Source organism: Hyperolius riggenbachi, chromosome 6 (genome assembly GCF_040937935.1).
Source record: "Hyperolius riggenbachi isolate aHypRig1 chromosome 6, aHypRig1.pri, whole genome shotgun sequence".
Taxonomy (NCBI): Eukaryota; Metazoa; Chordata; class Amphibia; order Anura; family Hyperoliidae; genus Hyperolius; species Hyperolius riggenbachi.
The window spans coordinates 191864915-191888927 of NC_090651.1; the positions used below are offsets into that span (position 1 = coordinate 191864915).

Sequence of the window (24013 nt, forward strand, 5' to 3'; positions counted from 1 at the left end):
AGGTACGAGTTTTGAAGAAGACGGTTGTGACCTAGTCACCGACTTCAAAAAATTTCTAACATGAATTTCTGCCGAAAGTTGCCTGTTAAGGAAAACCGAAAGAACGGCCACCTGTACTCGCAGTGTACTGGCCGAGAAACCTAATTCTACTCCATCCTGGGGAAACTCCAAAATGTAACTTAAACCGTTAGAGCGCTCTCTCTTTTGTTTCCAGGAACAAAAAACATTCCAAACCTTACAGTAGATTTGCCTAGTATTAGGCTTCCTACATTTGATCAGAGTTGCGATCACTGTCTGAAAACCCCTGCCTCCTTAGGATTTGCCACTCAGGATCCATGCCGTCAACTTCAACTGGTCTGGATTCGGGTGGATTTGATTCACCTGGAATAGAAGGTCCGGCCTGGACCCCTCAGAGTTAGTCTCTGTACAAAGGGGAACCATGCTCTCCTCGGCCACCAAGGGGCTATGAACATTATTTGGGAGTTCGAGGCTTCTATGCGTTAGAGCACTTTCGGGATTAGATTGAATGGGGGAAAGGCGTACAGCAGTCCCTGTGGCCATGATACCGATAGCGCGTCCAGTCTGTTGGATGGAGAGGCAGGATGAAGGGAGCAGTAATCTGTCAACTTTGTGTTGGCTGGAGTTGCGAAAAGGTCTAATACGGGTAGTCCCCATTTCTGAACTAGTGAGTTGAACACCTCCTGGTTTAGTTCCCACTCTGACTCTATTGGTGCTCTGCTTAGTGAGTCTGCCCATCTGTTCAGCTTGCCCTGAATGTGAGTTGCTGTGAGGGAGATCAAATTGTTCTCTGCCCATGAGATCACCTCTAATGCTAACCCTCTGAGATCCTGTACCCGGTACCTCCCTGTTTTCTGAGATACGATACGGTTACTATAGTCGGAAAATACAATGACCTCCTTGTTCAGAATGTGAGGGGCTAGAGAGAGCAGACCCATCTGCACCGCTAACTCCCCCCTGCAATTTGATGACCTGACCTGCACTTCCATTGGCCATTTCCCCTGAACCTAATGCTCCAGGCAGTGGGCCCCCCAGCCCCAACTGCTGGCGTCCGTGAAGATTTTTAGGGGAGATCTCTGCACCCACTGTCGACCTAACTGCAGTCTGTGAGGATGCTCCCACCATGTCAGGGACTCGAATACACAGTCTGGAATTGTAACCTGTCTGTCCAATGAAGCCTGTGTGTTGTCCCAAGTGTTCAGTAGCCAAGTCTGTAGTGTCAGAGTGTGAACCTGGGCCCACTCTACTACTGGAATGGCGGACGTCATTAGTCCTAGTAGCGACATAACCTCCGTGATCGGTACTGTCTGCTCTGATCTGAACTGTCGCAATCTTACCAGCAACTTTGCTGCCTTGCCCTGTGGAAAAAACACTTTCTCCTGTTTTGTGTCCCACAGTAGTCCTAAGAAAATTTAATTTTGGGTTGGAAGCAAGTTGGATTTCTCCTTGCTTATCATCCACCCCAGGTCCCAAAGGAGAACCCTTACATTGTGGAGATGGAGGAAAGCCGCTGCCTCTGCTACAATCGTGAATATCCTCGTGGCTGACGATATTCCGAAAGGAAGAGCTCGGTACTGATAGTGGCAAACGCTGTCGCCGAACCGGACTGCGAATCTTAGATACCTTTGGTACAGAGGGTGAATCGGTACATGCAGATACGCGTTTTCGAGATCGATAGTCGCCATGAAGGCGCCGGGCCATATCAGATTCTGGACAGAGGCGATGCTTTCCATACGGAAGTGTTTCTCCACAATGTAAAGATTCAGAGGTTTCAGATTTAAAATCATCTGAAACTTTCCGGAGGGTTTTTTGATTATGAAAACCCTGGCGTAAAACCCTTTGAAGTGGTCCTCTACTGGTACCATTTGCATTACATTTTGGGATAGTAGAGTCCGTCACTGAGTCTAGCAAGGCCTGTGCCTTGTCTGGATCCTTGGGGGTCCCTGTCACAAGTCTGCTGGGGGGAGGTCGGGACAGACATTCCAGTTTGTACCCATTCCTTATTAGGTCTAGTATGAACTGGCTGGTTATAATCTTTTCCCAAGCTGGTAAAATGGAAAGAAGTCTCCCCCCGACCTTTACTGGAGTTATAGGTTCACTTTCTGGACTGACTCTGGATTCTCCCCCCGGTTCTTTTGTTCTGGTAAGGACCCCTGTTCTGAAAGGGCGTACGAACTGGTTTCTTTTTCTTACCTGGGAATTTTTCGCCCTTATCTGAGGATCTCTCCAGTACTGCTTCCAGATCCTTCCCAAAGTGTAATTCGCCCTGGAATTCCATTGCCCAGAGTTTATGCTTGAAACCCAGATCACCTTCCCATGTATTGAGCCAAATAGCCCTGCGGGCTGAATTGATCAAAGCCGCAGTCTCAGCTGCAGATCTGAGGCTTTCAGAGGTTGCATCTGCCAAAAAGCCACTGCTTTAACTATCATCGACAAAGAGGACGAAATCTTCTCGTGAGGCGTACCCTCCACCAGTTGCTTCTTAAGACCTGATATCCACTCATCCAAGTTTCTGGCCAAACAGGTAGAGGATATGGCTGGCTTAAATGAAAAGAAAACCGAATCCCAGGCCCTTTTCAACAAAGTTTCAGCCTTTTTATCCATCGGAATTTTTTAGATTGCCAATATCCTCAAATGAAAGGTCAGTCCCTCTGGAATGCTGAGCCAGAGGAGCGTCAAGCCTTGGAAATTTGGCCCATGGAGCCTGATAATGCTCCTTAAAGGGGAACGCCCTCTTGAAAGACCTGGGAATGAATAATTTCCTTTCTGGAACTTTCCACTGCAATGAGATAATGTGCTTAATAGCGGAATGTACAGGGAAGCATTTAGTTGGCTGACCCTCCAACCCTCTATAAATCTCGTCTTGCGCAGAGGTCAATGGTGCGGTCTCAGGAATCAGTTCAGAGTTATAAATGGCCTTTAACAATTCCAAGGTATCCTCAGTACTATACAAGTATTGCGAGGTTCTAGAAGGACCAGAATCAGGAGATACATCAAAGTCCCTGGCCTCTCCCTCCTCCATGAACTCCTCATCCTCCTCCTCAGATATAGTCTCTATACCCCCTGAGGATCCCCTCTAGGTAACTGAGCAGGAGGTAAACTCTGCGATAGAGACTGTGATAGAAAGACAGGTAACACACCATCAAATGATTGTAACGGAGTCGGTCTATCCTGAAAAGAGGGTATCCCTGACACACCAGGAATCTGACTGTCTTCAATGGAGATAAACTTAAAGCAAGGACCTCCAAGGTGGTGTTCTCTGAAATACTGCCAGTGCCACGTGCTACATCTGAGAGACAGAGGGAGCTTAGGGAGTTAAATAAGTGGCTGAGAAATTGGTGTAGGAAGGAAGGGTTTGGGTTCCTGGAGAACTGGGCAGACTTTGCAGTCGGCTACAGGTTCTACAGCAGGGATGGGCTGCACCTTAATGGGGAGGGTGCAGTTGCATTGGGGAAGATGATGGCTAAACGGTTGGAGATTTTAAACTAGGATCTGGGGGGAGGCGGGAGGATAAAGTCTCAATACGTAGACAAGATAAGGTAAAAAAGACAGTGGGAGCCTAACATTATGGGGGTGGAGAGGGGGGTGGGGACAGTGTAAAGATTAAGGAGGTTGGCAAAACTTCAAGTAGCCCATTTCAGGTAAACAAAATTGGTAAATGTGGTGGTAAAAATATAAAGTGCATGGTAACCAATGCTCGGAGCCTTGCAAACAAAATAGACGAACTAGAGTTCATTCTGAATGACAAAGGCTATGACATTGTGGGAATAACCGAGACATGGATGGATGAAAGCCATGACTGGATAGCTAATTTAAAAGGATACAATGTGTTTAGGAGGGATAGAACAGGGAAAAAAGGTGGAGGGGTTTGTCTCTTTGTTAAGAATTCTTTTACAGCTGTCCTCAACGATGAGATGGAGGAAGATTGCGAAGATGTGGAGTCCGTTTGGGTAAATATTCATGGTGGAAATAAAAGTTGCCAATTGCTTATTGGGGTATGCTACAGGCCACCACATATTCATGAAGCTGCAGAACTGCGATTACTGCAGCAAATTGAAAAAGCTGCAAGTAAAAATGAGGTCATAGTTATGGGCGACTTCAACTTTCCAGACATTGACTGGGGTATTGAGGCTTCCCATTCTGGTAAAAGCAGCAGATTTCTGGCAGCACTACAGGACAATTACTTGACTCAAATGGTAACGGAACCAACTAGGGGGAATGCGTTACTGGATCTGATCATTTCTAATAGACCAGATAATGTAGCAAAGGTGCAGGTTCAAGAACATTTGGGAAATAGTGATCACAACATGATAACGTTTGATCTGGTGACTGATAGGCCACGGGGCAGCGGGACCACTAAAACTATGAATTTTAGAAAAGCAAAGTTCAATCAAATTAGGCAGACACTAAGTTTGGTGAACTGGGCTAATGTACTACAAGGGGAGGACACTGAAGGGAAATGGCAAGCTTTTAAACGTATTCTCAATCAGTATTGTAGTATGTATATCCCATATGGAAACAGAATGTCTAGGAATAAAAAAAGGCCTCTATGGATGAATAGAAAGGTTAGAGATAAAATGAAGAGGAAAAAGAATGCCTATAAGGTCCTAAAACAGGAGGGGACCGAGGCTGCACTCAGCAATTATAAGGAGTGCAATAAAAATTGGTAAGAAATTAGGCTGGCAAAGATCGAAGCTGAAAATCAAATCGCTAGGGATATCAAATCTAACCCAAAAAAGTTCTACAAGTACATCAACTCTAAAAAAAGAAAGGTTGACTGTATAGGACTCCTAAAGGATGAGGGTGGTAACTCAATGGTGGATGACCAAGGTAAGGCAGAGTTATTAAATGCTTTCTTTGCTTCTGTCTTCACAAAGGAAACAGCACTGTTGCAAATTACAGAGGCAGAAGAGTCTCAATCTTCTAACTGTAATATTAAATTAACGCAGGAAGAAGTGAAGGCAAGACTAAATAAATTAAAAATAGACAAGGCACCTGGCCCGGATGGCATGCATCCTCGGGTCCTAAGGGAATTAAGTTCAGTTATAGATAAACCCCTTTATCTTATCTTTTGTGACTCTCTTTCAACTGGCAGAGTCCCAGTGGATTGGCGTACAGCCCACGTTTTCCCATTATTTAAGAAGGGCAAAAAATCAGATCCAGGAAATTATAGACCTGTAAGCTTAACATCAGTTGTATGAAAACTATTTGAGGGGTTACTAAGAGATACTATACATGACTTCATAGTAGAAAAGAATCTTATTTCTCAGCATCAACATGGGTTTACTAAAGACAGGTCCTGTTTGATTAACATGCTCAGCTTTTATGAGGTAGTGAATGCTAATATGGATATTGGGAATGCTGTAGATGTGATATACTTGGACTTTGCTAAGGCCTTCGACACTGTTCCCCACAAAAGTCTGGTGCAAAAGTTGGGGATGCAAGGACTGGGGAAGAGTCTGTGTGCTTGGATAGGGAACTGGCTAATGGACAGAAAACAAAGAGTTGTGGTCAATGGATCATACTCAAAATGGGAGACTGTTAGCAGTGGGGTACCACAGGGGTCTGTACTGGGTCCAGTGCTCTTCAATTTATTTATTAATGACCTAGTGGATGCAGTAGTGAGCAATGTTGCCATTTTTGCAGATGATACAAAATTGTGCAGAATCATCAACTCTCAGGAAGATAGTGTCATATTGCAACAGGATCTGGATAGGATGGCTATATGGGCACATAAATGGCAGATGAAATTCAATGTTGAAAAATGTAAAGTCATGCATTTTGGTCGTACCAATGGTCTAGCACCATACAAAATAAATGGGAGACAGTTGGGGACATCAAACTTGGAGAAGGACTTAGGAGTACTCATCGACAACAAGTTAAATAATCGTACTCAATGCCAAGCCGCTGCAGCTAAAGCTAACAAAATTTTGGGATGCATTAAAAGGGAAATAAAAACTCGAGATGCGAGCATAATATTGCCCCTGTTTAACTCTCTAGTAAGGCCACATCTGGAATATGGAATTCAGTTCTGGGCACCACATTACAAAAAAGATATTGCAGTTTTAGAGCAGGTGCAGAGACGAGCAACAAAATTGATACGTGAGATGGAAGGTCTCACTTACCAAGAAAGGTTAGATAAACTGGGTTTATTAAGTCTAGAGAAAAGACGCCTTAGAGGAGATCTAATTAACATGTATAAATACATCAGAGGGCAATATAAGAGCTTGGCGGATGAGCTTTTTGTCTCTAGGCCTTCTCAAAGGACTAGAGGACATGATCTGCGCATGGGGGAAAAACGTTTTAGCCATTTATTTAGGAAAGGGTTCTTTACAGTAAGAGTGATTAAGATGTGGAATGCATTGCCACAGGAAGTCGTTATGGCAAACTCTTTACCTGCATTTAAAGGGGGCTTAGATGCTTTCCTTGAGTTGAATGACATCCATGGCTACAATTACTAGGTAAGGCAGAATGATGTTGATCCAGGGATTTTATCTGATTGCCATCTGGAGTCGGGAAGGAATTTTTCCCTTTTGGGGCTAATTGGACCATGCCTTGTAAGGGTTTTTTCGCCTTCCTCTGGATCAACAGGGATATGTGAGGGAGCAGGCTGGAGTTGTACTTTGTACTACTCGATGGACGCATGTCTTTTTTCAACCAAAATAACTATGTAACTATGCTGAGCCCCCTTGCAGTTCAGACACAGCCTGTGCTGGAACTGAATGGGCAGACCTTAATGCAGCAAAAGTAGTAGCCAGTTCAGCCTTCATAGCATTCATAAGGTCCAATATGGCTCTATTAGTAGCATTTGTATCAACAGGGGTAGATGTGGTAGAGGACTGTTTGTAGGGCTGCACGGTTTTTCGGTAAAACCGAAACCGCGGTTCGTGGCAAGACGACCTGCTGATCGTCAGTACCATCGGTTTTTCGGTCGGCTGTTTAATACTTTGCTTCTGGCCCCGCTGTGCGCGGATTGGCCAGAAGCAGTGAAGACGTATGAGTGTTAATGAGCGGGGGGGGGGGGCGGATCCACTCCAGCAAGCGGCCGGGCACATACAGCATTACCAATCACTGGCTAGCGATGGAATGACGGCAACGGTAGGCGGAGCTGTATGCTCTGTACAGCTCCGCCTACCACTGCCGTCATTCCATCGCTAGCAAGTGATTGGTAATGCTGTATGTGCCCGGCCGCTCGCTCGAGTGGATCAGCCCCCCGCTCATTAACGCTCAAACATATTCACTGCTTCTGGCCAATCCGGTCCGCACTGCCCGGTTCGCTGTCTGTAATACATTGCTTCTGGCCCCGCTGTGCGTGGATTTGCCAGAAGCAGTGAATATGTATGAGTGTTAATGAGCGGGGGGCGGATCCACTCGAACGAGCGGCCGGGCACATACAGCAGCATTACCAATCACTGGCTAGCGATGGAATGACGGCAGTGGTAGGCGGAGCTGTACAGAGCATATAGCTCCGCCTACCGCTGCCGTCATTCCATCGCTAGCCAGCGATTGGTAATGCTGTAAGTGCCCGGCCGCTCGCTGGAGTGGATCCGCCCCCCCCCCCCCATTAACACTCATACATATTCACTGCTTCTGGCCAATCCGCGCACAGCGGGGCTAGAAGCAAAGTATTACAGCGGACCGGGCAGTGCAGTCCCCTCCCCCCCAGCATTTGAAAAAAAAAAAAATCGGGGAAAAATCGAAATTGCAATTTCTGAGAGAAAAATCGCAATTTCGATTTTTCCCTAAAATCGTGCAGCCCTACTGTTTAGCTATACAATCTACACACTGAGATCTCCTATTCCCCGATGGTAAATTAACATCACATTTTCTACACCTTTTGTCAGTATACTTCATAACCTGCAAAACCACAAACAACAAGCCCCCATAAGATAGTGTCTACCTATATTCTGAAGGAGGATGCGAGGGAGTCACAGTACCTGTGGAGCATTCACTGCCTGCTCAGGTGCATCCACTGACCGTTGGGTGGCATTAGGTCCAGCTTCAGCCTGCTCCATGCTGTCCATTCACTCAGGTATGTGGTAACAGGAGGCTTTAAACTACGAGCCTCTGAGTCAGCACCGCCTCCTCTGCACAGGCGTAGGGAGGTGGGGCAGAGGGGTACATCTGCCCCCCCCAGCATTTGGGGGGGTGCTTCAGCAGTGAAGGGTGCCTGGTGAGAGGCAGGGAGCTGGGGCGGGTGTTGCACTGTAGCCTCACATCAGCTCTTTCTCAGTAATCAGCTGTCTGCTGCCGCGCTGTTTTCCAGTCTCTCCTGCCTGTGTGCATAGAGAAGAGAGCGCCCCTCCTCTTCTCTCCTCTGTGACACTGAGCGAGGGGCGGGGCTAAGCCAAACAGAGCGGGGAATTAAAGCAAAGCAGGAGAAGACGAGATAGCTGGTTTCTAGCTAATGAGTGTGGAGGAGATGCTGCTGATTGCTGTCAGAATCAAGGAGGTAGAGAACTAGTGTGTGAAACGTTTGCTGGCATATTGTTTACTTTAGCTACCTGGTCCTGAGCTACTGTGGAGAGCGAGAGGCACTAATTTAATGATTGCAGAGCAATGCTAATGGAGTATGTTTTCTTACAATTATTTAATAGTGTGCCAACTTGTGCTTTAGCCCTTTGTTATATAATATAGTGCTGCAGATTACTTGCTGCCCATACAATTGTATATAGGTTTACACTGCAGCTGTCTAGCTTCTATCAGTTCTCATATATTCATGCAGCCTCTTCTTTCATCTCATCAGGCTGCTCTTCTCCTTCCTCAGTCATCTCCCTTTTTATTGCCTCATTGCATTTCAGCGGTTCTGGAGGTGTGTTTAGCTTCTAAGGGTACAATGGTTAATTTGCATATATTCAGCAGTGATGCCCTGGGAGATATCTCAAGCTCACTCCAACCTGAATTATCGCAAATTCTTTCTGTTTTTAGAAAGCAAACTTGTTTTTCTTAACATCTTAGTAAGGGGGCTTTTAGGACCATTGTAGTCCCTTACACACTCCAATGAGTTCTGGGTCACCATGAGCTTGCTGGTTAGTCTGTACCTCTCGGTGTTACAAGCCCTACTGCATAGAGCCAAATTAATCCATGCCATGCACTGATGAGGATCAAACAACCCGAAACAGTCTGTATGCATGTTGGATTATTATGGCTCTGTACAAATTAACAAGCTGACACATCATTGCATTCCAGCGGTTCTGGAGGTGTGTTTAGCTTCTAAGGGTACAATGGTTAATTTGCATATATTCAGCAGTGATGCCCTGGGAGATCTCAAGCTCACTCCAACCTGAATTATCGCAAATTCTTTCTGTTTTAAGAAAGCAAACTTTTGTTTTTTATTCCCTCACAGACTCCAAAAACTATTCACATGTGGGTTCATCTAAAGGTGGCCATACATCAGGCGACTTTGCTGCAAATCGACCATCTGATTAGATAGGATCATTATAATATCACACTTTGCCGGGAGTGAAATAGATTAGATCAATATAATCTCATTGGATGAAAATCAGTGCTGCCAAGAGCATGCTCGATTGACGATGCAACCAATTTCGGGTTTAGGGAAATTGGTTGCATGTAAACTTGCTTGATCGAGTACATGTCGGTAATGGTGTGCAATATCAGGACAAACGCGACAGAACCCGGTATCCTCCCTAATGTAAAATGTTCCCCCAGTGCAGTATACTTGTCTGTGTCTACATACAGGCGCCCCACCTGGTTGCCAGGCATTACGTGGGTGATGTCACACACGTGCCCAAGTATACATCGGCAATCATTTGGGGCGCATGTATGTAGACAAAGCCAACACCAGCAACGGACAAGTAAAGTATACGGCACCAGGCATTTTACATTAGGGGGGCAGCGTGGGGGCGGTGAGATGGTGGATGCGGTGTCACAAGGCTGATTCACGAGAGATTTATGCTGAAATCTATCAGGAATTTGTCTGTGGTGTATGGGCAGCTGACAGATCTCTCTCCGATCACATGAGATTCTAGAGAGATCAGAAGATGTATGGGCACCTGAAGTTGGTTCTTTTGTTATTGCATGTTGGTCTTCTGAGCACAGTGGTTCACCCAGCTGTTTACAGGATATTGTTTCTGTCTTTGAGCACCAGCACTTTTTTCTCACCCTGCAGCAGCCTATTAATGTGTCACCCTAATTATTATAAAATATTTATACTATTCTCATGTCCTCTGTAGCTTGTTACAGAGTACATAGTCACTGACTGTCCTCAGAGCAGCTTACAGTCTAATCCTGTCATATGAATATTATGTATTTATATAGCACTGACATCTTCTGCAGCACTTTACAGAGTAAATAGTCATGTCACTGACTGTCCTCAGAGGAGCTCACAATCTAATCCTACCGTAGTCTAATGTCCTACCATATTATTATTATGTATTTATATAGCACGGACATCCTCTGCAGCACTTTACAGAGTACATAGTCATGTCACTGACTGTCCTCAGGGGAGCTCACAATCTAATCCCACCATAGTCATAGTCTAATGTCCTACCATATGATTATTCTGTACTTATATAGCACGGACATCTTCTGCAGCACTTTACAGAGTACATAATCATGTCACTGACTATCCCCAGAGGGTAATGTATAAATGCACACATGTACTGTACATACACATTCATACACTATGGCAGATGCGGCACACTTCAGCATGAAATCGATCGTGAATCAGCCTGCAGTGTATGGGCAGCCAACAGATCTCTCTCTAATCAGATTTGATCCGAGAGAGATTTGTCTCTTGGTTGAATCTACCTTAACTAACCTAAAGGCTGGTACACAAAACACTATTTCCTGTCAAATCAACAGGTCAGAACAATAATTTTCATCATGTCCAATCTACACCTGATCGAGAACAGGATCATTTTTCAGATCACTACTTCATAAAATCCTGTTCTTGATCGGGAACAGGTCGGACATACTGGAAATTATCAATTCGACCTGTCGATCTGACGGGAAATAGCATCATGTGTACCAGGCGTAATGTTTTCCCTTAATTGTATCCCTATCCCCATAATCTTAATCCTTATTCTAAACGTTTATTGTCCAAATACCTACATTGCATTGCCCAGGCATCCCCAGAGGGCGCAAAAATGACCATTTGTCCCCGGGTGCTGAAAACCCTAGCTACGCCTCTGCTCCTCTGCTGACATTAGTCAGAACGTCATCTGCTGCCCAATCCGCCTACCGCGGATCTAATTAACTCTGTGTCCGGCCTGGGGATTCCCCGCTTCACTGCTCCGCCCCCCGCTTGCATCTCCGATGGGGAAGACGCTGAAATCACGAGACGGAGAACGCCCTTCAGTGCGTCCATGTCATACGTATGGGAGAGGCGGACGCGTAACGTCATCCGCCTTTGAATGTGGAGGACACCGCCCGTCCCTGTATGGTGGCTACCGCAGACAGAGCTAGGAAAGCCCCACAGAATCCACATACTCCATTTTTACAGGAGGCAGCAGCCGCAGGACCTTCCCTCCACCCCATAGGGCTTTTGGAAAGGCAAACGACCAGCAGTAAAATTACCTTACCAATCTTAGTCACATGGCACATCAAACAAGATAGTCCCCCTGCAGCTGGATATTATAGTGAAACAATGAACACCTCTTTTAAAGACAGGTGCCACACAGGCTCCCCCGTCCTCGATGTCCCTAACAGCCTGTAACCTCGGGTGTAGGGAAATAGTCAATAACTGAGTTGGTTAGGAGGAGAGGGAGCTTATGTGGACGGGGCCTAATTGATTTAATTTGCCGGTTTCCTTTCAGGGGTGGGTCAGTCTCCTTTCGGGAGGAAGCCATCCTGAAGGACAATGAGAGAAAGAATATTATGCCTAAGCCAACATCCTCACCTATACATTTCTAGCCTGAAAATACCCCCAAAACATTAATAAAAGATGCAAAATTCAAAGCATAAAATTATACTCACAAACCAGGGTTACCACATAGGCAATGGAACGATCGGTGTAACACAGAGAGGATCTGATTACCGGTGAACTGCAGTCTCACCAGCAATACAGAATATACCTGATTATTGGTGATCTGCAGTATCACCGATAATCAGATATATCTACTAACCTCTGGACACCAGAGAGAACAAGTGAGTGTTAGATGCAACAGTATACTTTGAGTACTTCTCCAGAAGTATGTTCCTTCCTATGGCCTAGACTCTCCAGGAGGGAGGAGCTAGGCTGAGGGTAGGAAGGACAGAGCGTGAGTGACACCCGAGAGGGAGGGTGTCACTAACAGGTCTGGGAACTGCCTTTAACAGTAAAGCCAGTTCTCGAGGTCGGCAAGCCAGGTCGTTAACACACAGACAGATACAGATTCAGGAGGCAGATACGGAATCCAATAATCAGACAGGGTTTGGCAATGGAATATCAGAGTAGCACAGTACAGAATCATGAGGCAGATACAGAGTCCAGGAACGAGCAGAGTTTGGCAACAGGATATCAGAAATAGCAAGGTACAAGATCAGAGTTCAGAGGGATAATCAGGCAGGCAGAAGGTCATAACAAATAATACAATTCAATGTTCCTAATGCTAAGGTGTGAACGCCTTGATGTCAACACCTTTGGAAACTATGCTAGAATACAGATACAGACAAGGTCTGAGTGCTACCACGTTGTGATCGCAACGGCACACAACCAGAGAATGTCCAGCACCCAGTATATATAGTAAAGCGCTCTCCTGCGCCTCCCCTAAGTGCTGGACCAATGGCAGGTGGTGAAAATGTCAGCTGACCAGCCTGGTCAGCTGACCCTTTTCTGGCTGTCATATACGCTCTGCCTCTCAGCGCGCGCACGTCCTTCTGAATCTGTGTGGACTAGCAGTCCCAGCCACACCAGACATGTCTTGCAATGCAACCATTGATTCAGGCGCGGGGACCGCCGCCCCGCTCTCTAAGCGAGCGGCGGTTTCCCCGCGTCCGGCCGCAATGTCAGCTGCTCTGCCATGCGTGCAATCTGCCGCCTCCAACGCGGACTCCACCGCTCTGCCCATGCGGCATGCGGCGGTTTCTCCGCGTTGTGCCGCCATGTTAGACGCGGGAACAGCCGCCTCACTCTGAGCCTTTGCGGCGGCTTTTCCGCGTTTCCTCACAGGCAACCACTGTATAGGCAGATGAGGAAATTAGACCTGTCCTCACTCAGGATTAAGAAGTCACTCTCTGTAGATAGAAAAAAGGGGGTATGCCCCTCCACCAGGGGTGGATAACGCTGTACCGAAAAACTATTTTAAACCTGTTGATGCCAATATCTACACCCATTTTCATAGCTTTCATCACCACCCCTGGACAAAAAACACACCATACAGTCAGTATAGGAGAATTCATACAAACTGCACCGATCAAAAAAAATATTATGCCCAAGTCAACATCCTCACCCATAAATTTCTAGCCCAAAAATAAACCAAAAAATTAATAAAAGATGCAAAATTCAACGTGACATGGACAAAGCCACAACCCCCCCCCCCCCCTCACCACGGTTAACCCCGATTCTGATTGTTGTCCCATATTCATCACAAGATATAATGCCCGACATCCACAAATTTACAGCATCTTAAAAAATAGATTGGACATCCTCCTGCAAGATACGTTATTTATGTCATCTAATGTCCCCGCCAGCTCCAGTACCACTCAACCAGCACGAAGTAGGGGATTGGCCAAAGTAAAAGAAAGATATATAAAAAAAAATTCCCCTGCACAGCGTTTTACGTCACTTCAGCACCCATCACAACAGCAACCCGAATTTCTTTCACATGACGCTTATCGAAACCATACACCCTAATCAATCGGATGCTTTTGATCTTTTAAAAAAAAACGATTGATGTACTGGATTCAAATACTAAAAACCCTCACTCCAGATGGCTTAAACGAGCAACTGGAGAAAGTTTACTAAACAACATACGTCCGTATTTATTTATTTTTACAGTCGCTTTTTTTATCATACCTTTTTATTTATTTTATATATACACCGTGATTTTGCATTCTTATGATACGGCTTTTAAAACTTCTTTCTGGCTATTAATGATGTCCATCATAAAATGCTCAACGGAAGACATCTTGATGACAGATATCTATATACTTTCACGTATACATGTATAAAAGAATCCATCACAAACCGCGAGTATAGGGAATCTTGATGGTTATAGCATACTGTACTCCAAAACCTTCAGACTAATGCATCGTATACATTGTAGGCACGATCACTTTATACCAATTTTATTTTATGGATTTACTTTAATATTGTCCATGTTTATTTTATTATTTTTTTTACTATGACTATGTTTTGAATTTTTTTAATTTTCAACTTCCTTTTCCATGTTTTATCCATTAACCACTTTACCCCCCATGGTACGGATTTCACCGTCCCTTTTTCCACCCTTAAAAAACCAAGGGACGGAGAAATCCGTACCTCCCGTGCTACCGCCGCTGTCAGCGCTCTTGCCGCTCGCGCGTGCACTCCCGCCGCTCGTGCACGCCACTGCCAGCTCGCAGATCAATGAACGGGAAAATCCAGTCCCGTTCGTTGATCTAAGCCCCCACAATGATCTGCTGCTTCTATGAGAAACAGCGCGATCATTGTGATTTTCCCAGCCTCATAGTGCTTCCTGTAAGCGTCCTTCCGGATCTAAAGCCTAATTGGTGGCAAAAAAAAACAAGATATAGTTCATTTCATTGCGATAAGTAATAATAAAGTTATAGACAAATGAATGGAAGGAGTGCTGAAAGGTGAAAATTGCTCTGGTGTTTCAGGGGTAAATCCCCTCGGTGGGGAAGTGGTTAATGATTGTTACATGTATTTATTGTTATATATTTGTTTTGTTTTTTCCTGAATATGCAAGATCTATCATCAGATCCACAACTTTGAGTACGAATTAGTTATATAAATTACAGAAATTCAGAATCAGAATCAGTTTATTCGCCGAGTACGACAGACATCACACCCGGAATTTTTTGTGGTACACACGGCATGGAAAAGTTTGTTACATGTGAAAGGGGCATTTAGACAATAGACAGACAGAGATATAGAGAATACAAGATAATAATAATACCAACTATAATGTTTAAGCAGCAGCGAGATTACATTACTGGCATAACTTGATAAAGGGTGCAACTTGATTTGGGCCGCAGTGCGAGACTATCGTGTTTCGCGAGGGTGGTAGCTCGAGTTCAGCAGGCGGACGGCTTGGGGAAAGAAAGTATTTAAATGTCTGGTGGTCTTGGAAGGGATGGATCTGTAGCGGCGACCCAAAGGCAGGCAGTCAAAGTAGCGACTGCCGGGGTGGGAGGGGTCGTTCCGTATTTTATTTGCTCTCGACCACAGTCTAGAGGTGTGTAGGAGGTCCAGAGGTGGAAGAGATGACCCAATGATTCTCTCTGCAGTATTGATTACTCTCTGGAGCTTGAGTCTGTCACTCGCAGTGGCGCCTGCATACCAGACAACTATGGAGGAGCAAAGTATAGACTCAATGGTGGCAGTGTAAAAAGTTGACATCAGTTCCCGCGGCATCCCAAATTTCCTCAGCTGCCTCAGGAAGAATAGCCTCTGCTGAGCCTTCTTCTGAACCTTAGTGGTATTCTCAGCCCACTTCAAGTCATTGGTGATGGTGGCACCTAGGAAGCGGACACTCGACACCCTGGAGACATCAGTGCCTTCAATGGAGACTGGGTCGAGTGTGTGGGGGCGCCTTCTGAAATCCACTATCAGCTCAACTGTCTTTGCTGCGTTGAGTACAAGCTGGTTGTCCTTGCACCACCTGGAGATACGTTCAATTGATTATTATACTATATTTACAGTGGTGTGAAAAACTATTTGCCCCCTTTCTGATTTCTTATTCTTTTGCATGTTTGTCACACTTAAATGTTTCTGCTCATCAAAAACCGTGAACTATTAGTCAAAGATAACATAATTGAACACAAAATGCAGTTTTAAATGATGGTTTTTATTATTTAGTGAGAAAAATAACTCAAAACCTACATGGCCCTGTGTGAAAAAGAAATTGCCCCCTGAACCTAATAACTGGTTGGGCCACCCTTAGCAGCAATAACTGCAATCAAGCGTTTGCGATAACTTGCAACAAGTCTTTTACAGCACTCTGAAGGAATTTTGGCCCACTCATCTTTGCAGAATTGTTGTAATTCAGCTTTATTTGAGGGTTTTCTAGCATGAACCGCCTTTTTAAGGTCATGCCACAACATCTCAATAGGATTCAGGTCAGGACTTTGACTAGGCCACTCCAAAGTCTTCATTTTGTTTTTCTTCAGCCATTCAGAGGTGGATTTGCTGGTGTGTTTTGGGTCATTGTCCTGCTGCAGCACCCAAGATCGCTTCAGCTTGAGTTGACAAACAGATGGCCGGACATTCTCCTTCAGGATTTTTTGGTTGACAGTAGAATTCATGGTTCCATCTATCACAGCAAGCCTTCCAGGTCCTGAAGCAGCAAAACAACCCCAGACCATCACACTACCACCACCATATTTTACTGTTGGTATGATGTTCTTTTGCTGAAATGCTGTGTTACTTCTACGCCAGATGTAACGGGACACGCACCCTCCAAAAAGTTCAACTTTTGTCTCGTCGGTCCACAAGGTATTTTCCCAAAAGTCTTGCCGATCATTGAGATTTTTTTTAGCAAAATTGAGATGAGCCTTAATGTTCTTTTTGCTTAAAAGTGGTTTGCGCCTTGGATATCTGCCATGCAGACCGTTTTTGCCCAGTCTCTTTCTTATGGTGGAGTCATGAACAATGACCTTAATTGAGGCAAGTGAGGCCTGCAGTTCTTTAGATGTTGTCCTGGGGTCTTTTGTGGCCTCTCGGATGAGTTTTCTCTGCGCTCTTGGGGTAATTTTGGTCGGCCAGCCACTCCTGGGAAGGTTCATCACTGTTCCATGTTTTTGCCATTTGTGGATAATGGCTCTCACTGTGGTTCGCTGGAGTCCCAAAGCTTTAGAAATGGCTTTATAACCTTTACCAGACTGATAGATCTCAATTACTTTTGTTCTCATTTGTTCCTGAATTTCTTTGGATCTTGGCATGATGTCTAGCTTTTGAGGTGCTTTTGGTCTACTTCTCTGTGTCAGATAGCTCCTATTTAAGTGATTTCTTGATTGAAACAGGCTTGGCAGTAATCAGGCCTGGGGGTGACTACAGAAATTGAACTCAGGTGTGATAAACCATAGTTAAGTTATTTTTGAACAAGGGGGGCAATCACTTTTTCACACAGGGCCATGTAGGTTTTGAGTTTTTTTTCTCACTAAATAATAAAAACCATCATTTAAAACTGCATTTTGTGTTCAATTATGTTATCTTTGACTAATAGTTAACTTTTTTTATGAGCAGAAACATTTAAGTGTGACAAACATGCAAAAGAAAAAGAAATCAGGAAGGGGGCAAATAGTTTTTCACACCACTGTATAATATGCCACCAATTTTCCCCACTACTTCTAAACCTGTCAGAGGCTAATTTTCTCATTTACAAAGCAGATCACATCAGATACAGACTGCCGTCCCATACAGCGCGGCTCGTCCCCAACCAATATGGCTTCTGCAGTCATTTTACTCAACCACGCATGTGCAGATTAAGACACGGCCAAAACACGCTGCTGAGCATGTGCCTGATGTCATAGGATGCGACCGTAAGGTTGCATCACTCTGGCGGGCGGAAGCTATTAAACCCCTCTCTCTCATTGGATAAGACACGGCGCTTTTAGCTATTTAAAGCACCGATACACAACACATAGGTACAGAGGCGCCAGGTGCATCCCTGACCAAATACTGGTAAGCAAAATTTGTATCATCTTGTTTTTCTATTTTCACTTTGCCTATTCACTTTACTTTGTTTATTCATTTTACTACTCAGGTTACAACTTACTATCTACTATTTATTTTACGATTCATTCCATTGTCTATTTATTTTACTTCTTACCTATTTTTCCCCCCACCCTCTGAACTTTACCTATCATATACACTCGCCTATTTATTTAAATGCATAGCCTTCACCACTATTTATAACTAATATATACCACTCCATTACTATTATATACCTTGGTATAATTTTTACGTTACCCTCACACCTTATCAATATGATAATTTATGCTTCACTATAATTGCACATACACTTATGCAGCAACCAAGCAATCCCTACTAAAAAATCGTCATGATATCCCAGCATGCATTGTATAAATAAAGTTTAGGGTTACAGACAGTATATGGATCTGATGCAATTAATTTGTCTCTTGATTTTCAGTTATATGCTCCCCTGTTTATTGCCTGAAGAAGCAGGATTACACATATGAAACGCATTGCGAGCACTTTGTGGAGTATTATTAATAAATGTATGTTTGTTGAAATTGACAGTTCAGTGTCTGCTTTTAGGAGGTAAGTCCACCACTGCCTTTTTTTAATATTTTAGCATATTTTATTCTTTTGGCGCCTCTGTTTACATCACAGAATGTAATTAGTCCAAGATGTTACAAAATGTACATTCATTACAGTAGCAACAAAAAGTATGTAAACCCTTTGGAATGATCTGGATTTCTGCACTAATTGGTCATAAAATATGATCTGAGCTTCATCTAAGCCACAACAATAGAAAATCACAGTCTGCTTAAAGAGGAGCTGTCAGCCATACTATCTTGCACAAAAAAAAAAACAAACACATAAAAGTTGATAAATACTTGCTCTACTTACATGACATGTATTGCACTGTCCACGTTTAGATTTTAGTGATTTTTCTACAGTAAAAAAAAGAGAAAATCCTTCTTAGCATTTCCCATTTTAACTCTGGCTATTTTGAAGCCAATCCTGATGTCATTTCCTCCCGTAGTCTGTGCCTGATTCGCCCGCCCTTCACTATAGAAAGTACATTGCCCCAGCATGAGAAATATTGGCCAATCAGAAAGGAACAGAGGTGTGGGAGGGGAAACAGGAGGGAAAGTGGCTTCAGCCAATCAGGCTGCATTAGTTACAGTAAGTCTGAGGGGAAGTAGAGAAGCAAAAAAGGACAACCCAGCATGCCCTGCAACTTCCTTTTTGTGTACCAAACTTTGTGTCTACCAAATAAGAGTCAGGTAAACTGGGGAATGATCATTTATCAACAAGTAAATTGATTTTAACTTTTGGATTGCCTGATTAACACCTTATTTGTTTACCAGATAAAAATAAAATATAGATTTTTTTATTTTATGCCCGACAGTTGCACTTTAATACCACACAATTAATTAAAGGTTTCCATGTTTTTATTGAACACACCATGTAAACATTCACAGTGCAGGTTGAAAAGGTATGTGAACCCCTAGAACAATGGTCTTCAAACGAAGGCACCCTGAGGCTTTTTTACCGGCCCCACACACACAAAATGTATTACTTATAGATGCGGTCAGCTACATCTTTAAATATTGGTGGTCTGCATATAAAATAGCAGGACTCCACATCCACATGGAAACCAGAAAGCAGTAATTCGCTGGTTTCCAATTAAATTCCACAGCAGATGACACTGCTGTCCAATTGGACTGCAGGTTGTCACCTGGGTATGCTTCACTGTCTGGCCCACAAAGACTTCTACATCATTTTATGTATATGTATGCTCCGGCCCCCCAGCAGTCTGAAGTATGTTGACCCGGCCCTCGACCCAAAACGTTTGGGGAACCCTGCCCTAGACTAATGACATCTCCAAAAGTTAATTGGAGTGAAGTGTTAGCCAAGGAGCACCTGGATGTTCCACAGCAGTACTGTCAAATAATTCTGTGGACAGATGAAACCAAAGTTAAGTTGTTTGGAAGAAACACACATAAAATAGCAAATGACATCACATCACTTCCTGGCGGCCGTGGTTACTGGGCAACGCTCAACCACCACTTCACAGCGGCCCATGGCATGGCAATCCAGCAAGGGGGATCAGGTCTCACTGGAGGAGGGGGCCTGGGGCCGGAGCAGAGCAGGAACCAGTGGGGGCGCGAGAAGCTTTGACGATCTCAAGATCATCTTGCCCCTGACCACGATTTTGGTTTAAAAACCTGAAAATCGTTCAGCCCTAGTTAATTATAAGCAGCTAATTTAGATCAATTAATGTAGTATGTAATGTCCATATTTTGACAAGGATTGAGGTACTCATTCACAGGTCTATTGAATCTATGCTATGCTGAAAAATTTCTCTATCTAGAGCCTTTTATTGTATGAAATAGACATACGTTCTTAAATATTGAATTATGTAAATTGCAGTTGAGCAGCATATACTGGTATCTGTGAGATTTTTCAAAATGGTGGCAATTACCGGTATTGCATATGCATTTAGAACATATAGTCATTAGTAATGACTATAGTAGTGATTGCCTCATGCTGGCAATGTGTATGAGATTTCATGCAACTGGCTTTACATTTAAAGGAATACTTTCGATGTATGCATTTATTTTGAAATGCTGTATGTTGTAGCACACATTAGGACAAGTACTAGGAGCAATTTGATTCCTCACACAGCTGTTCCTCTCAGCTGTAAAATCCTTTGTCAGTTTTGGCGTCAGTGTTGGATACAAAATGTATCTAAATACTGGGCTCCCAGAGGGCTAAACCATGTCTTTGCACAGGGGAGTTGCTATCAACTCTTCAGTTTATAGTTTAAATATCACCTTGCTGAAAGAATCTTGTTGATATGGTGGTAAGGGGTTAAAGATTCTAGCAATGTGTGTTTATTATCTTTGCTTCTCTTGACTGATAAAGATACTAATAATGCTAATTGTAGACAGTGGTCTGCCCCTCTCAGCAGCTTGTAAAGTGGATGCAGCCTGGAGTGAATCACCTCAAGCAGGCAGCCAGTCTGAGTGTAAACACAGACTACTGTTATAGCTAGTTATTTTCCAGCAATATTACAGCTCATTTAGTTACCTGTTACCACCTCTGATCAGCCTATTTCTCCTCATGTCTCCTGCATGCTGTGAATGACACAGTGAAATATATTTGTGAGCTGTGTGACAGAGTAACCAAGCAGCTCTGGGTGACCCAAACTACTATAAGCTGTGTGAGAAATTAATTTTTAAGCAGGGATAGTGAGAGAGACCTGGGTGAATAAATAAAGTGCCCCTAGCACTAGTGGTAATGTGTACACTAATATAGAGTATTAAAAAAAAAGTTGTTTCAATCGATAGTATTAACCTCCTCCACAGATGAAATGCATAGCAGCATGCAGCAGAAACAACTTGCAAACCCCCCAGGCACCAGGTCATCTTTACTTACTGCAGCTCCCAGCTGCTTTGCTGCATGTGCTCTGTACGGTTCCTGCTGCGTCACATGACCTGAACCATACGAGGATGCAGCAGAGCAGCCAGAAGCTGCAGGAGTGAAGACAGCTGGCACCCGGAGGTTATTGTAAGTTGCTTCCGCTGCACCATAGCTCCCCCAACCCCACACTGATCACCAGTTAGCTGAGACTTCCAGATGGTTGAGTTCTTGTTAATTGAGACTTTACTATAGTGACATTTTACAAAAGCATCTCAATGTGTTCATATGGGCATGTGAAGAGTACCATATAAAATAAATGGCAAAGTGCTAGAAATATTACAATTTAAGAAAGACTTGGCAATACTAGTTGATATTTTACTCCTTTAGCCTGTCGGTGCTTTTTTCTTTTTGAAGTTACACAGCAGTGTCAGCTAGGCACGTCATTAAGGTGATAGATCCGGGGCACTACCCCAAACCTAATGCTGGGGAGGCCACGGATGATGCTTGCCACAGTGCCCTATGTTGGGGGATGCCGGAGTGGTGTCTGTTGCTATGGCATGGTGTGGTGCATGGAAGTCATTACCCTGTAGGTGCCTGAAACATGCACAAGATGGAGGAATACGGCGGGCAGAGCAACAGGTGCATTACACTTCCCAGTGGCAGACATCACATGCGGCCAGGCAGTAAATGAGGGAGGAGTGAGCCTTACTTTTCCCACATTGGCTGCCCGGCCCCATGTGATGACTGTGGCCAGGCAGTGTAATGGATATGTAGAATAGACAAATACATGTGCTCTCCATGTTACAACTAGGACTAAAGGATATTATTATGTCCAAAGTAAATCAGGCCTCCAATGCCAATGGTTAGACTATGAAAGTAGGAAAGGTAGCATCCAGGGCAGCTCTCTCAGTGGTGGGATTTGACAGCTGGGTCTGTATCAAAGAGAGAAGAGTGTGCTTCTATAGTGCAATGCCTTTAAATCAGTTAGAAATAATGCACATACAAGATTGCAAATATTTGCAAGCATATTTTACATACCCACTGTTCCACTCCTCGGACTTGACCGTGGCCAGAGGGGGACATAAACAACGGTACGTGGTAGGTCTGGAAACCAGGTAGGCTCTGTGTGCCTGGTGATATTAACAATGCATTTCAACACACCAATATGTTTTGTTGGTGTGTTGAAAAAAGTAGTTAACACCTGACACGTACCGTTGTTGATGTCCCCCACTGGCCATGGTCGACGTCCAAGGAGTGGAACATTGGGCATGTGAAATACGCTTGCAAATATTTGCAATAGATCTGGACCCCAGCATGCCTCCATCGAATGCATGCTTCCGCCCTCCGAAATGACAGGTAATCACAGCCAGCCACCTCGGCAGCATCCCAGCCAGCCAAGTCCAGCATCACCACCACCAGCCCTGCATCACTAACAGCCAGGAAAGCCAGGCCAGCATCACCGCCAGCCAGACCAGGCCAGCATCGCCGCCAGCCAGACCAGGCCAGCACCACCACCGCCAGCACCACCACCACCGCTGCCAGCACCACCACCACCACCACCACCACCACCACCACCACCACCACCACCACCATCATCATCACCATCACCATCACCACCACCATCACCATCATCATCATCATCATCATCATCACCACCATCATCATCATCATCATCATCACCACCACCACCACCACCACCACCACCACCACCACCACCAGCAGCAGCAGCAGCAGCCAGGCCAGCAGAGCATCACCACTAGCCAGCCAGCCCAACATCACTGTCAACCAGCTAGCATCACCGCCAGCCAACATCACAGCTAGCACAGAATCACTGTCATCCAACATCACGGCCATCCAGCCCAGCACACATCACTACCAGGCCAGCCAGCAAAGCATCACCACCAGGCCAGCTGAGCACAGCACAGATGACAACACAGAAGCCTGGTGAGAGGGCACTCTGCCTATTATTGTGAAATGCTCACATTGCTGCTAAGTTCATGTACATTTGGGCCCACCTATGACCAGCCCCACTTTCCAGCAAAAAGCCATACCCAATTTTTGCTGCAGCTCAGCTGAACACTGACCTGATGCCCACAGGTGCCAGCTATAGTTACATAGTTATTTGGGTTGAAAAAAAGACATACATCCATTGAGTTCAACCAGAAAACCAAGTACAACACCAGCCTGCTTCCCTCACATATCCCTGTTGATCCAGAGGAAGGCGAAAAACCCTCACAAGGCATGGCCCAATTAGCAATAAAAAAATTTGCCAAAAAATTACTTCCCGACTCCAGATGGCAATCATAAAATCCCTGGACCAACACCACTGGGCATTACCTAGTAATTATAGCCATGGATGTCTTTCAACGCAAGGAAATGAAGAGAAAGATCCGCACCACCTTCAGAAAAGCTTAGTCTGTTTTATTGGAAAAAGACATACAAATTTAAAAAGAACTTTACGGCAGGACAGTCCACTGTTTCGGGCTCCTGCCTATCTTCATGCTGCCATAACTACTTCCTGTGGCAATGCATTCCACATCTTAATCACTCTTACTGTAAAGAACCCTTTCCTAAATGGCTAAACCGTTTTTTCTCCATGTGCAAATCATGTCCCCTAGTCCTAGGTCTAGGGACAAAAAGCTCATCCGCCAACTTTTTATATTGCCCTCTGATGTATTTACACATGTTAATTAGATCCCCTCTAAGGCATCTTCTCTCTAGACTAAATAAAGCCAGTTTATCTACCTTTCTTGCTAAGCGGGACCTTCCATC

The 24013-nt window shown here is 44.5% G+C and overlaps 1 protein-coding gene across 3 annotated transcripts in view; it reads right to left on the reverse strand.

Annotated features, from left to right (window-relative positions):
* UBE2M (ubiquitin conjugating enzyme E2 M) overlaps window positions 1-24013 on the reverse strand; it is a 288535-nt gene that overhangs the window by 52285 nt on the left and 212237 nt on the right. The gene's annotated exons all lie outside the window — the stretch shown is intronic.